The sequence below is a fragment of the Mesocricetus auratus genome, unplaced genomic scaffold, assembly GCF_017639785.1.
Source record: "Mesocricetus auratus isolate SY011 unplaced genomic scaffold, BCM_Maur_2.0 Super-Scaffold_100007, whole genome shotgun sequence".
Classification (NCBI taxonomy): domain Eukaryota; kingdom Metazoa; phylum Chordata; class Mammalia; order Rodentia; family Cricetidae; genus Mesocricetus; species Mesocricetus auratus.
Window position 1 is genome coordinate 75,103,928 of NW_024429191.1, and position 13,202 is coordinate 75,117,129.

Here is a 13,202-nt window from a genome sequence, read left to right on the forward strand (position 1 = left end):
TCATAGAAACACAGTTGGCTATGTTAGAACCTTAAGATTCTTAGGTTGCATTTCAAAACTAACCAAAATAAATTGGAAACCAGTTCATTTTTCTTCTTCTTATTGTCACTGGTTCTTCAAATGAAAGGGAGAGGGAACTGACACAGGACAAAGATTCAGCAGTCTGCCCGAGGTTAATTACAGGCAAAGACTAAAAGCATAGTGAGGAGTTCAGACTCCCAGCCCTATCTGATGTTCAAAGATTCTTGCTGTTCTCTGTAGAGAGAACAAGTATTCAAATATTAGAGACACCACCTATGCTAGGTTTTATAGGACACTCTTGACAGCAGATGCACTCTTCCACCGTTGTCATAAGACAGGCCAATGCCTGTGAAATTCCAATACTCTGGCTTCCGAGTTTAAAGAAAATGAAAGGATTGTATGCCTGGAGTCAAGGCTAGAGGGCACATGAATAGGTAGTGTCAAGGTCGGGTAGCAGGAAGGAGACAGAAAGATCTGATTGCGAGAATAACCAGGCTGCTCAAATGAGGGTAACAGAATCCTGTGCCACAGAGCATCAGCTGATGCTGAGTGGAGTGCTCTAAGAGCTGGGCACAGCAGGCCTCTTTCCTTTTTCCTTTTGTCCTTTCATCCTTTTCATTTTTTCCTTCATTTATTTGTGAGACAGTCTCACTACATGGCCCTGACTGGCCCAGAACTCACTGGGTAGACCAGCTGACCTCCTTCCTCTCTGGCCTCCAGAGTGCAGGTATGGCAAGCTTATGTGCCACCACACCCAGCAGGGATAGCTGTTTTTCAGGCCCCCTCTTAGAATAACAATGTTCCAGTCTCTGTTTGGCAGGCTTCTCTCCTGGAGGTCTGACGAGTACTGAAAGGCCTAACAATAGGGTAACCCATTAGGGAAAGAGACAGGCATGACTTCATGAGAACAAAATATTCTCATTCAGCATTTGTGAAGGCCTCAAACTGCTTTACAGAATTAAACCTGCTCATTCAGTGGGAACAGCAAACCCAGCAAGAGAAACAAGTTTTCTAGACGTAGCTCTGTGTGGTTAATCCGAGGCTCTTAGCCCTTACACAAACACTAACTGAAGAGCTGTTGAAGGACCCATTGCTGTACCAAATGATTAAAAGTGTATTTACATGTTTTTCACCATCTGAAGGGGACACAGTGAAAAATCTGCAAAACAGAAGCTCTGGCCTCTTCATCGTGGTCACAGCTAAAGGCACACTCAACCAGCCAGGTCAGAGGTTCGCCAGGAAATAAAAAGAAACCTAGTTAAGTTTGAATTTCTTTATTAAAAACTTATTTTTGATACTCTATTCAATGTGTATGGGTGTTTTGCCTGAATGTATGCCTGTGCACTGTGTGACTGTCTGGTACATGGCCAGGAGAGAGTATTGGATCCCCTAGGACTGAAGCTACAGACAGGTGTGAGCTGCCATGTGAGTTCTGGGAATTGAACCTGGATCCTCTGGAAAAGCAGCCAATCCTCTTAATCACTGAGCCATCCCTCCAACTATAAATTTGAGTTTTTGGATAAACAATCATGTGTCGTTTTGTTTTAAGGAAAGAAGAGTTTTAGTTCACTCTTGGAGGGTACAGATCACCACAGAGACAGTAACTTGAAGCAGCCGGCCACATTGGGTCCACAATCAGGAAGCAGAGGCCAGTGAATCCCAATATGGGTTTTGTTTGTTTATTTTAGAACCAAATACATCTCCAGTATTTCATGATGTATGCTTATATTAAAATGTAAATTGCTGAAGAGAGAAGACTCAGAGCAAAAGAACACTTGCTGTTCTTACAGACCAAGCTCAAGTCCGAGCACCCACATAACAACAGCTCACAACCATAGAAAACACCAATTCCAGGGCATGGAATACTACACAGACATACATGCAGACACTCACACATACACATAAAACTAGACCTTTTTAAAATACGCAATAAGAATTTATAGCTGGGTGGTGGTAGCTTACGGCCTTAATCCGAGCACTCTTGAGGCAGAGACAGAGAGATCTCTGTGAGTTCAGGGCCAACCTGGTCTACAGAGAGACTTCTAGTACAGCCAGGGCTACACAGAAAAACCCTGTCTAGAAAAACAGCATCAACAACAAAAAAAGGGTTTACAATCATATCAACATTATACATTGCTCATATAGAATTCTATAGAATTCTCATTTTCTTGGTGCTAGAGTGGACCCAGGGCCTTGCATATGTATGTATGTATGTATGTATGTATGTATGTATGTATGTATGTATGTATATATCCAATCGTTCTATTAAAGTGTGAAGACTGCAACCATTGGCATTTGAATTGTTTGTTTGATTTGTGTGTTTGTTCATTTTTATTTATTTATTATTAAAGCCACCACCCCTGGCTTGTGTTTATTTTTGAGAAAAGGTCTCATTATATCCCAGGCTGTTAACCGCTGAGCCATCTCTCCAGCCCATATCCCAGGCTGGCTTCAAATTTGTGTGTAACAGAGAATGACCTTGAACTTCTGATTCTCCTATCTTCACCTTAGAGACTGGTGCTGCCAGAGCCAGCTTTATATGGCACTGGGGACAGAGCCCAGGGCTTTGTGCCTAGTGGTTGACACACCGTTACCAGCTGAGCTACATCCCCAGTTCCTGAGCTGTTTGATTTATTTATAAGAAGGAACTTTAAAATAGCTTTTGTTTGTCCCCATCATTTTATCAAGGGTTGACTGGCATTCTGTCATGTTTAGTTTTTCAACCTATGAAATCCTAAAAAGGATCTCTTTTTGACTTTCCTATAACCAGGGTATTTACTTTAGTGGAAAACAGCATAGGTTAATGTCATAGCTCTAGAGATGTGAAGAGACACCATGACTGAGGTGACTCTTACAAAAGAAAGCATTTAACTGGAGCCTTGCTTTCAGGTTGAGGGGCTTAGTCCATTATCATCATGACTGGGAGCACGGCAGTCCCAGTGGTGCTGGTGAAGCAGCTGAGAGCTACATTCAGATCTGTAGGCAGGCAGAGGGAGAGAGAAACTCTGGACTGCATATAGGCTTTTGAAACCTCCAAACCAACTCCAGTGACATGCTTCCTCCAACAAGACCACGTCTAATCCTCCTAATCCTTTCACACAGCTCCTCTCCCTAGTGACTAAGCATCCAAATACATGAGCCCATGAGGGCCATTCTCACTCAAACCAGTTAATTTCACCTGGCTCCATCAAAATCAGCTTGTCTCACCAAATATTTCAGAGACTTTACACACCATTTCTGAGATTATATACTTGTGTTCAGAATAGGTTAGCAATTGTGCTGTGTTCGTCTCATAAAAAAATTACTTTGAAGCCAGGTGGTGGTGGTGGCACGCCTTAAGTCCCAGCACTTGAGAGGCAGAGGCAGGTGAATCTCTGAGTTCAAGACCAGCTTCGTCTACAAGATAGTCTCCAAAGCCACAGAGAAACCCTTCTCAAAAAAAAAAAAAAAAAACATTACTTTGAGAGTGATATTGGCTACTGTCAAGTGGCAGCCAAGAGCTGACGTACCACACTGAGAAACTGGTAATGGTTTTCATTTGTCTCTCTTGCTTGCTCCTGTCTCAATATACCCTGAGCTCGTCCACTCACCTAACAATGATTCAGGCTGACATTCTGTCTCTCCTGTGAACATCAAAGCTTAAATTTACTTATTTATATTTCTTTATTTGGTTTCTTAAGATAGGGTCTTGTAGGGAGTGATTTTACCAATCAGTAAGCGCTGACCACTCCCGTGTGGGTGAGTTCACAGGTATGTAGAACCTAGAACATCTGGTGGTAAATAGAGCTAGGGGGAAGGGACTCTTTCTCTTTGGGTTTCGGTTTCAACCTGGAGAGCAGCCATGACCTTTGGTTCTAATACAGAAGGGAAAAATGTTCATAAAGAGTAAAATGTTCATGGGATTTTTATTTTGTTTGCTTCTAATTTTTTTCTCTTTATGTATATGTGTGTTTGTGCCTGTGTTAATTTTTATGTGTACCATGTATATGCAGGCAGGCACTTCAGGAAGCCAGAGGATATTAGCTTCCTGAAGGCGGGGTTTAAATGCGTCCACCAGACCCAAGATAATGATAATTAGGTATTTATTAGGGAAGCACTTACACAAATAATAATAAATAACCACTGAGGTCTCACCACAACCCAAGAGACTGAACCAGCCCATTCTCTACCTTATAAGGAGTCAAGTCTGAACCCCTGAACCATGCCCAAAGGGTGTGGCCACCATTGCAGGTTCACTGGCAAAGCAAGATGCCACTACCGATCCCATGGAATTGGAATTACAGGGAGTTAAAAACTATCTGATGTAAGTGCAGGAAACTGAACCTTGTTCCTTTGCAAGAGCAATAGATGCTTTTAATTACTAAGCCAGCTCTTCAGGCCCTGTTTGTTTGATCTTGAGACAGTATCTTACATAGTACCCTAAGGTGGCCCAAAACTCCTTATGTAACCAAAGTTGACTTTGAAATCACAACAACTGCTGGGCGTTGGTGGCACATGACTTTAATCCCAGCACTTGGGAGGCAGAGGCAGGTGGATCTCTGTGAGTTTGAGGCCAGCCTAGTCTATAGAGCAAGTTCCAGAACAGCCTCCAAAACAATACAGAGAAACCCTGTCTCAAAAAAAGAAAAAAAAAAAAAAGAAATCACAACAACTGTCCTACTTCTGTCTCCCTAGTGTTGGGATTATAGAAGTGAGCTATCACACCTGGCATTTTCATATAATTTTCTTTTTCCAGATATAGTCTCATGGAGCTTAGGCTAGCCTCCTATGTCCATATCTCAAGTTCTAGGATTATAGATATGATTCACCTTACCTGGCTTTCATAGGAATTAAAAAATTGTTTATTTAGCTAGGCATCGTGGCATACACTTTTAATCCCAGGGTTCAGGAGGCAGAGGCAGGCACATCTCTGTGAGTCTAAGGCCAGCCTGGTCTGCATATCACCTAAGGCTGTTATACAGAGAAAGCCTGTCTCGAAAAACAAAATAAAATTTAATTCTTCAGAAAAAAATGATTTATTTGCTTGTTTATTGAATGCCTAGCATGCACCATGATTCTCTTTCTCTTCTCTCTCTCTCTCTTTCTGTGTGTGTGTGTGTGTGTGTGTGTGTGTAGTATTCTTGCATTCATGCACAAGTCATAGATCAATCAATGTCTGATGTCTTCCTCTATTGCTCTCTACCTTATATTTTTAGAAATAGGATCTGAACCTAGGGCTCACCACTTCTACAGGTCTGGCTTGCCTGCTAGCTCCAGAGACCCTCTTGTCTTCAAGGATTACAGGAGAGCTCTACCATGCCTGGCCTCTTACCTGGACGCTGGGGATCTGATTGCAAGACAGATACTTTACTAACTAAGTCATCTCCCCAGACCCCAATTCTTTTTTCTTTTCTTTTTGTTTTTCGGGACAGGGTTTCTCTGTGTAGCCTTGGCTGTCCTAGAACTCCCAGTGCTCTTAACCACTGAACCATCTCTCTAGCCCCCCCCCACAATTCACCTTTTTCATATGTGTATATAAGCTTTTATCTTATTGAAAAACAATGTACATATAGTACACTGGGCAAATCTGAAGTGGTCAGGTCAATGACTATTGAAAATTGTAGCTGCTGTGTAACTATGTTTTTTTTGTTTGTTTGCTTGTTTGGTTTTTTAAGACAGGGTTTCTCTGTGTAGCTCTAGTTGTCCTGGAACTAGCTCTGTAGACCAGTCTGGCCTCAAACTCACAGAGATTCGCCCGCCTTTGCCTCCTGAGGGCTGGATTAAAAGCATGCGCCACCACCACCTAGCATGTAACTGTGATTTAAAGCAAACATAGAACCTTTTAACAAACCAGGAGGGCTTCATGGTGCTTCTCATCAGTTCTACTCCTCACTCACAGTTAACCCAACAATTGCTTTCCACTTTCTAACATCACAGCGTATTTTTGCCTCCTATTCTTATACTTCACAGCAGTGGGATCATTTGGTATGGTTCACATCTGTGGGCCAGACCTATTTTCTACAATGTGCTTGTCTGTCTCATGTGTCTCAGGCTGGCCTCAAACTTACAATGTAGCTGAGAATAAGAAACTTGATCTTCTGACCCTCCTGTCTCTACCTCCTGAGTGCTGGGATCACAAGCATGTGCTATCATAACTGGCTAACTTGGTGCTGGATCATGGGTTCATGGGTTAAGTATCTATTTAACTTTATAAGAAAATGCCAACTGGGCAGTGGTGGTGCACGCCTTTAATCCCAGCACTCATGAGGAAGAAGCAGGCGGATCTCTGTGAGTTCCAGGATAGCCAGGACTGTTAAACAGAGAAGCTCTGTCTCCAAAAAACAAAACAAAACAAAACAAAAAAACAGCAACAATAACAAGAGAGAGAGACAGAAGGACACTGCCTTAAGTCCTGGTTTCTCCACACCTTGGCTGGCATCTACTGTTAGTCCTTTCAGGCCTTCTAGCGGATGTGAAGTGGCAGGACACAGTTTGCGTCTCATTCAAATCTCTTGATCATTAATCATCTTGGGTATTGTCACAGTTGGGTTCCCTCGGTAGTAAATGCAAAGAGAAAGTGACTAGGCAGGAAGCTTTTGTCGTTGTCGTTGTTTCCTTGGTTTGTTGCTCTTTGGTCTTGAGAGTTTTGTGTTGTCATGGCTGGCCTCCAACTCACAATGTAGCTAAGGATAACGCTGAACTTTACTCATCCTCATATCTCTGATTCCTGAGTGCTGGGATTGGATGTGTGTCATCACACTTAACTGGCAGTAAAGCATGGGGGTAGGTGGGTATATATATATATATGTGTGTGTGGATATGAGTGTCTATCAGAAGTCATTGGGTATCCTCCTTGATCACTCTCCGTCTTTTTTTCCCCAGACAGGGTTTTGTTTGGTTTTTGTTGTTGTTGTTGTTGTTGTTGTTGTTGTTTTTTGTAGCTTTGTAGACCAGGTTGGTCTGGAACTTACAGAGATCCACCTGCCTCTGCCTCCTGAGTGTTGGGACTAAAGGCGTGTGCCGCCACCGCACAGCTCTCCATCTTGTTTTTTGAGACAAGGTTTTTTGACTAAACCTAGAGTTTGTTTTGTCAATCCTGCCAGGGAGTCTGGCCACTGAACTCTAAGAAGTCCCCTGCTTTCACTGCCTCAGTGTGAGGGTTGCAGATGTGTTACCTTGTCTGGTTTTTATGTAGGTTCCAAAGATTCAAACGCAGGTCCTCATCTCATACAGCGGACCGTTTACCAGCTGAGTCATCTTCACAGCCACCTGGCAGGAAGTTGCTTAAGGATGTCCTTGTGCTCACACTCTGAAGTGTATTAGGCCATTTTTCTATTAGCATAAAATACCTGAGTCAAGGCATTACCTTAAAAATAGAATTGAAGCCAGACCTAGTGGCATATGCCTGTAATTCCAGCACTTGGAAGGCTCAGGCAGAAGGATTAACTTGATTAAGGCCATTCTAGTTGTTTTGCCTATGAATCTGGCATCTGTGGAAGCCAGAAGAGAGTGCTGGATATGCTGGAACTAGAGTTACAGGTTGTGAGCCACCCAGGGAATCGAGCCCAGGTCCTCTGGCAGAGCAGTGCTCTTAACTACTAAGCTAGCTCTCCAACCCAACAAGTCCATGATCTTAAAAATATCACTGTAGCTGGGCGTTGGTGGTGCACACCTTTAATCCCAGCATTCAGGAGGCAGAGGCAGGTGGATATCTGTGAGTTCCAGACCAGCTTGCTCTACAAGACCTAGTTCCAGGACAGCCTCCAAAGCCACAGAGAAACTCTGTCTCGAAAAACCAAAAATAAATAAATAAATAAATAAAATCATTGTAGAGGTGGTTTATTTAACTCCTGGGTCTAGGACCTGAAAAGTTCAACAGGATGGTCCTGGAATCTGGTAAGGGCTTTGTCTGTTACATGAGAACATGGCAAGAGGGTATCACATGGTGAGACACCATGTTTGAGTCTCTCTTCCTCTTGTGGCTAAGCCCACTAATGTCATTATGGTGGCACTACCTTTATAATCTCACCTGATCTTCATTTCCTTCCCCAGGGTCCCACTTCAACTGCCATTAAAATAATAAACTGGGAGAGTATACCAAAACAATTGAGGATGAGTACTTTATAAAGAAAACAGGTTTGTTTAGCTCACAGTTGTGAAGGCTGTGAGCTAAAAATTGAGCTACTTCAACTGTTCAGGCTGTCTGAAATCCTCCTTGGCTATGTCACATCATGGTAGAGACTCATAAAGGGAAAGGGCTGTATGCAGAAGGGTCCAAGTATGTTGGGTAGCCTTGCCTTGTGATGACACATTCTAAAAGGACTAATGAGGACGCTTTGATAACTACATAAATCTCTTCTGAGGACAGTATCTCCAATAACCTAATCACTTTCCACTAGACTCCACCCGGGAATGTTCCACTATTCACACTGTTACTGTGGACAAAACTTTGAGGACATGAACCGCCCCAGTGGACTCACTGAAACTATATCTAAGCCATAGCAATGGTTAAATCTCTGCAATGTGGACTGTGGACTTCAGACATGGGTCAGTGGGCAAATCTCTTGCTTTAAAAAGATAAGAACCTGAGTTGGAATTCCAGAAACTACATAAAGCTAGCATTGGTAGTATGCATCTATGATTCCAACACTCTTACTGAGAGGTGGACATGGGAGAATACACAGACACTCTTGAAGCTGACGATCTGGTTTATATGCAGCCAGGAACACCAAAAGAAACCTGACTCAAAGAAGATGAAAGACAAACTACTCAAGTGTGGCATGTGTTGCCCCCCACCCCAGACACACACACACACACACACACACACACACACACGAATGCAGGTTTCTACGAACTCCAGACCAGTCCAGGATATGGAGTTAAACCACGTCTAAAAAGACAGAAAAAAGCCAGGCATTGGTGGCGCACGCCTTTAATCTCCCAGCACTTGGGAGGCAGAGGCAGGCAGATCTCTGTGAGTTCGAGGCCAGGCTGGACTGACAGCCTCCAAAACAATACAGAGAAACCCTGTCTCGTAAAAACCAAAAAAAAAAAAAAAAAGAAAGAAAGAAGAAAAGAAGAAAAGAAAAGAAAAAAAGACAGAAAAAAAGGAAAGAGTAAAACTCAGAAACAGGAGAAGTAAACTATCACCCCTCAGAAGACTCCACTGATCCTCTAGAAAGCAATGAACCTAGATAATTTTCAGGATTTTCTGAATTCAGGCAAATGGCTAGGTCTTTATACACCCATGTTCATTAGTCTTTGGATATAGGCCACCAGGAAAAAAGGGAGCGACCTTAGACAAGCTGAGGTAATCACTAAAGTGGACTGACAGTTGAGGGCTGTTTGCTGGCAGCCTTCCTAACAGCTGAGGGCAAGGTTTTCCATTCTGAAAGGAGAATCACAGCAATTACGGGAAGTGCCTGTTCATGGCTTATTGTTCATTCATACATCTGTTCAAATCTAGCCAGTCAATGGATCATTTTCTTTTGTTGTTGATTTTTAGCTATTCCTTGTACTATGTGAGTAGGAATGCTTTATCAGGTATATGAATATTTATATTTCCCCATTTTTGATGGTTAATTCATTTTGTTTTTAATCTCTTAAGTTTTTTTCTTTGCTTCTTTGTTTGTTTTACTGTTGTTTTCAAAACAGGGTTACTCTGTGTAGCTCTGGATGTCTTATAACTTGATCTGTAGACCAGTCTGGCCTCAAACTCAGAGATCTGCCTGCCTCTGCCTCCCAAGCCTCCCAAGTACTAGGATTAAAGGCATTCGCCACCACTCCCTGGCCTATTTTGGGTTTTTAAAAGATTTTTATTATTTTAGTTACATGTAGTGTGTGTCTGTGTGTGGGTTATGTGCACATGAGTGCACATGCCCTCAAAAGCCTCAGATTTCCCTGGAGCTGGAGCTACAGACAGTTGTGAGATGTCTGAAAAAGAATTTTAAATACTGATGATCTAGTATGATGCACATACATCATACACTCACACTATCATGCAAAGAAAGTTAATGTATATATACATATACATGTACATATACATACATACATATATATATTTTTCAAGACAGAGTTTCTCTGTGTAGCTTTGGAACCTGTCCTGGAACTAGCTCTAGTAGACCAGACTGCCACAAAAATCATAGAAATCTGCCTGCGTCTGCCTCCCAAGTGCTGGGATTAAAGGCGTGCACCACCATTACCCTGCTCAAATTATATATAATTTAAGAGCTAAAAAGAACTTCGAAGATTATCTAGTTCAACAACCAATTTTACAGAAGAGATCAAGGCCTTGAGAGGTTCTAGAGACAAAGGATTTCATGCCAAAACTGTTGGAAATTGAGGAAATGCTAGTGACACCAAGAAAAATGTCTTTTTTTCAATATTTTTATTTACTTAAGAAATTGTATGTGAACTGGGTGGTAGTGGTGCACACCTTTAATCACAGCACTTAGGAGGCAGAGCTGAGTTTGAGGTTAGCCTGGTCTAAGGAGTGAGTTCCAGACAGCCAGGACTACACAGAGAAACCCTGTCTTAAAAACAACAAAAACAAACAAATTTATGTGTATACTTGTCTGTATGTGCACCACGTTGTAATGGATTGTTCCTTGGACTGCCAGCTCCCAAATAACAACACAGAGAATTGTATTAATTATAAAAGCTTGGCCTTATCTAAAGCTTATTCCAAGTTAGTTCTTAAAACTAGCTGGGCGTTGGTGGTGCGCGCCTTTTATCCCAGCACTCGGGAGGCAGAGGCAAGGCAGGTCTCTGAGTTTGAGGTCAGCCTGGTCTACAGAGCGAGTTCCAGGACAACTTCCAAAACAATACAGAGAAACCTTGTCTCAAAACAAAACAAAAAACAAAAAAAACTTATATTAACCAGTTTATATTAATCTACATTTTTCCACGTGGCTTATTACTGCCAGAGTCTTTCCCAGAGTTCCTGTCTCTCCCTAGAAGTCCTGCCTATCCTCTCCTGCCTAGCTATTGGCCATTCAGCTCTTTATTAAACCAATCAGAAGGTACCTTAGGCAAGTGAGGTTAAACAGAGATACATCTTCACACAGTGTACAATAAGATTATCCCAACACAATGTTCATGCAGGAGCCCTTGGAAACCAGAAGATGATGTTGGGTCCCTTGGAAATGGAATTACAGGAAGTTGTGAGCCATGTGGATGCTGGGAACTGAACCGTGGTCCTCATAATTATGAGTAGCCAGTGCTGTTAACTGATGAAACTTCTCTCCAGCTCCTGTCTGCCCTTCTTACTGATTTTCCCTAGACACACTGCAGTATTTTTTGAGGATCTGTATATGCTACTTGTATGTGAACACTCCTCTCCACCCTGTTTCCATGGTCACGGTTTTCTATTTCTTCTTTCCCTAGACTCTTCACTGCATTTATTCTCTACTCATGTCTGTAGATGCTATAGAACACAGAAAGCCTAAAAATAAGGAATCTGGTTTATTTTTTAAGGACTGAACTTGTGATTATTTTTGTGGAATATATAGATTCATTCAGTGAAAGTCAAAGTCAAAGATAAATAACCTGAGACAAAGCATCACAAATGCTGTGTGAGCACTTCACACACCGACGTTGGTTTAGCACAGTAAACTAAGCATTTGTAAAAGGTGACCTGTCAACCACATGCCATATCATTATTGAGCACTCCGTGTATTGTAACATTCACAAGGCTTTTATTGTGTATACTCATCTGTTTCCAGATGTGGATTTTTTCTTCTTTCTCTTCTTTCATCCTTCTCTCCTTTGAGACACAGGTCTTACTTTGTAGCCCTGACTGGAACTTACCGTGTAGACCAGGCTGGCCTGGAACCCATAGAGATCTGCCTCTCCCCCGCCCAAAGTGCTGAGATTAAAGGCGCATACCACCATGACTGACCATTTTTGTTGTTGTATATTATTATTATTATTATTAATTTATGTGTTTGGGTGTTTTCCCTGCATGTATGTGTCTTCAGAGGGCATTGAATCCCCTGGAACTGAAGAAACAGATGGTTGAGAACCATCATGTGGGTGCTGGAAACAGAATCCAGGTCATATGGAAGAGTAGTAGCAAGTGCTCTTAACCTCGTGACCAGCACGACCACCACCAACCCTCTGCTTTTTCTTTTTTCCTTTGAGATAAGATTTCATGTAGCTTAGGCTAACCTTAAATTCTAATTCAGTCCGTAGCCCAGACTGGCCTTTAGCACCGGATCCTTCCCCCTTCACCGGCCAAGTGCTGGGATTACAGGTGTGTCCCATCACATCAAGCCTTTCTTTCCTTTCACATTTGTTCATAAGCACACATGTCAATGGAACTGGTCTGTGTTTGCATGATCTAGTTTATTTTTTTCTCTTCTTTTGAGGAAGGGTGACTGTATGTAGTTCAGACTGGCCTCAAAATTTGTATCCACCTGCCTCAAGCTACTTAATGCTGGGTTTACAGGCATGAGCCACAATGCATGGTCAGTGATCCAGCTTTGAATTCAGAGCAAAAAGCTTCCATGGGGTGTATTGAAAATCTGAGGTTGTAGGACCAGCTGAGTTCTATTTTGTCCCTTCTCTATTTATGTCAATAGCCAGAATCTCTGTCCCAGTTAAGAGGAGGAAATTATTCAAGAGGCTCCTTAGCAATGCCCAGCACCCACTTAAAAAACAACAGGTCAGCCACAGGCAGTTTACTTCAACAGGATAGCTTGAGAAAACAAAAAAAAGAAGGCTCTAGAAGATATTACTTCCTTAGGAGTTTAAATATTATTTATTCCTTTTTTAAATTTTTTCTTTTGAGACAGAGTCTCAAAAAAGTTAAAGGCTGGCCTTAAACTTTAGTGATCCTCCTGCCTCTGCCTCTTCAGTGCTGGGATTACAAGTGTGTGTCACCATGCTTTTCTTTTCCTTTTCATAATATCTTGGGGGACCAAATTCCTGTCACACAAATAAATGATCTGAAGATATCCTGGGAATGCCTAAAGCTAGTTAGAGCATACCTAAAGAGAAAAACTGTCACACAGTAATTTAGCACTGGGGGGGGGTGGAGGCAGGAAGATCGAGAGTTCAGTGCCAGCCTCAGTTACCTAGTGAGTGCAAGGGCAGGCTAGGCTACATGCAAACCACTTCAACAAAAGGGGGGGAGGTTGTTTTTGTTGTTGTTTGTTTTGTTTTTTATCTACTTTATGGGATGGAGAGATGACTCAGGGGTT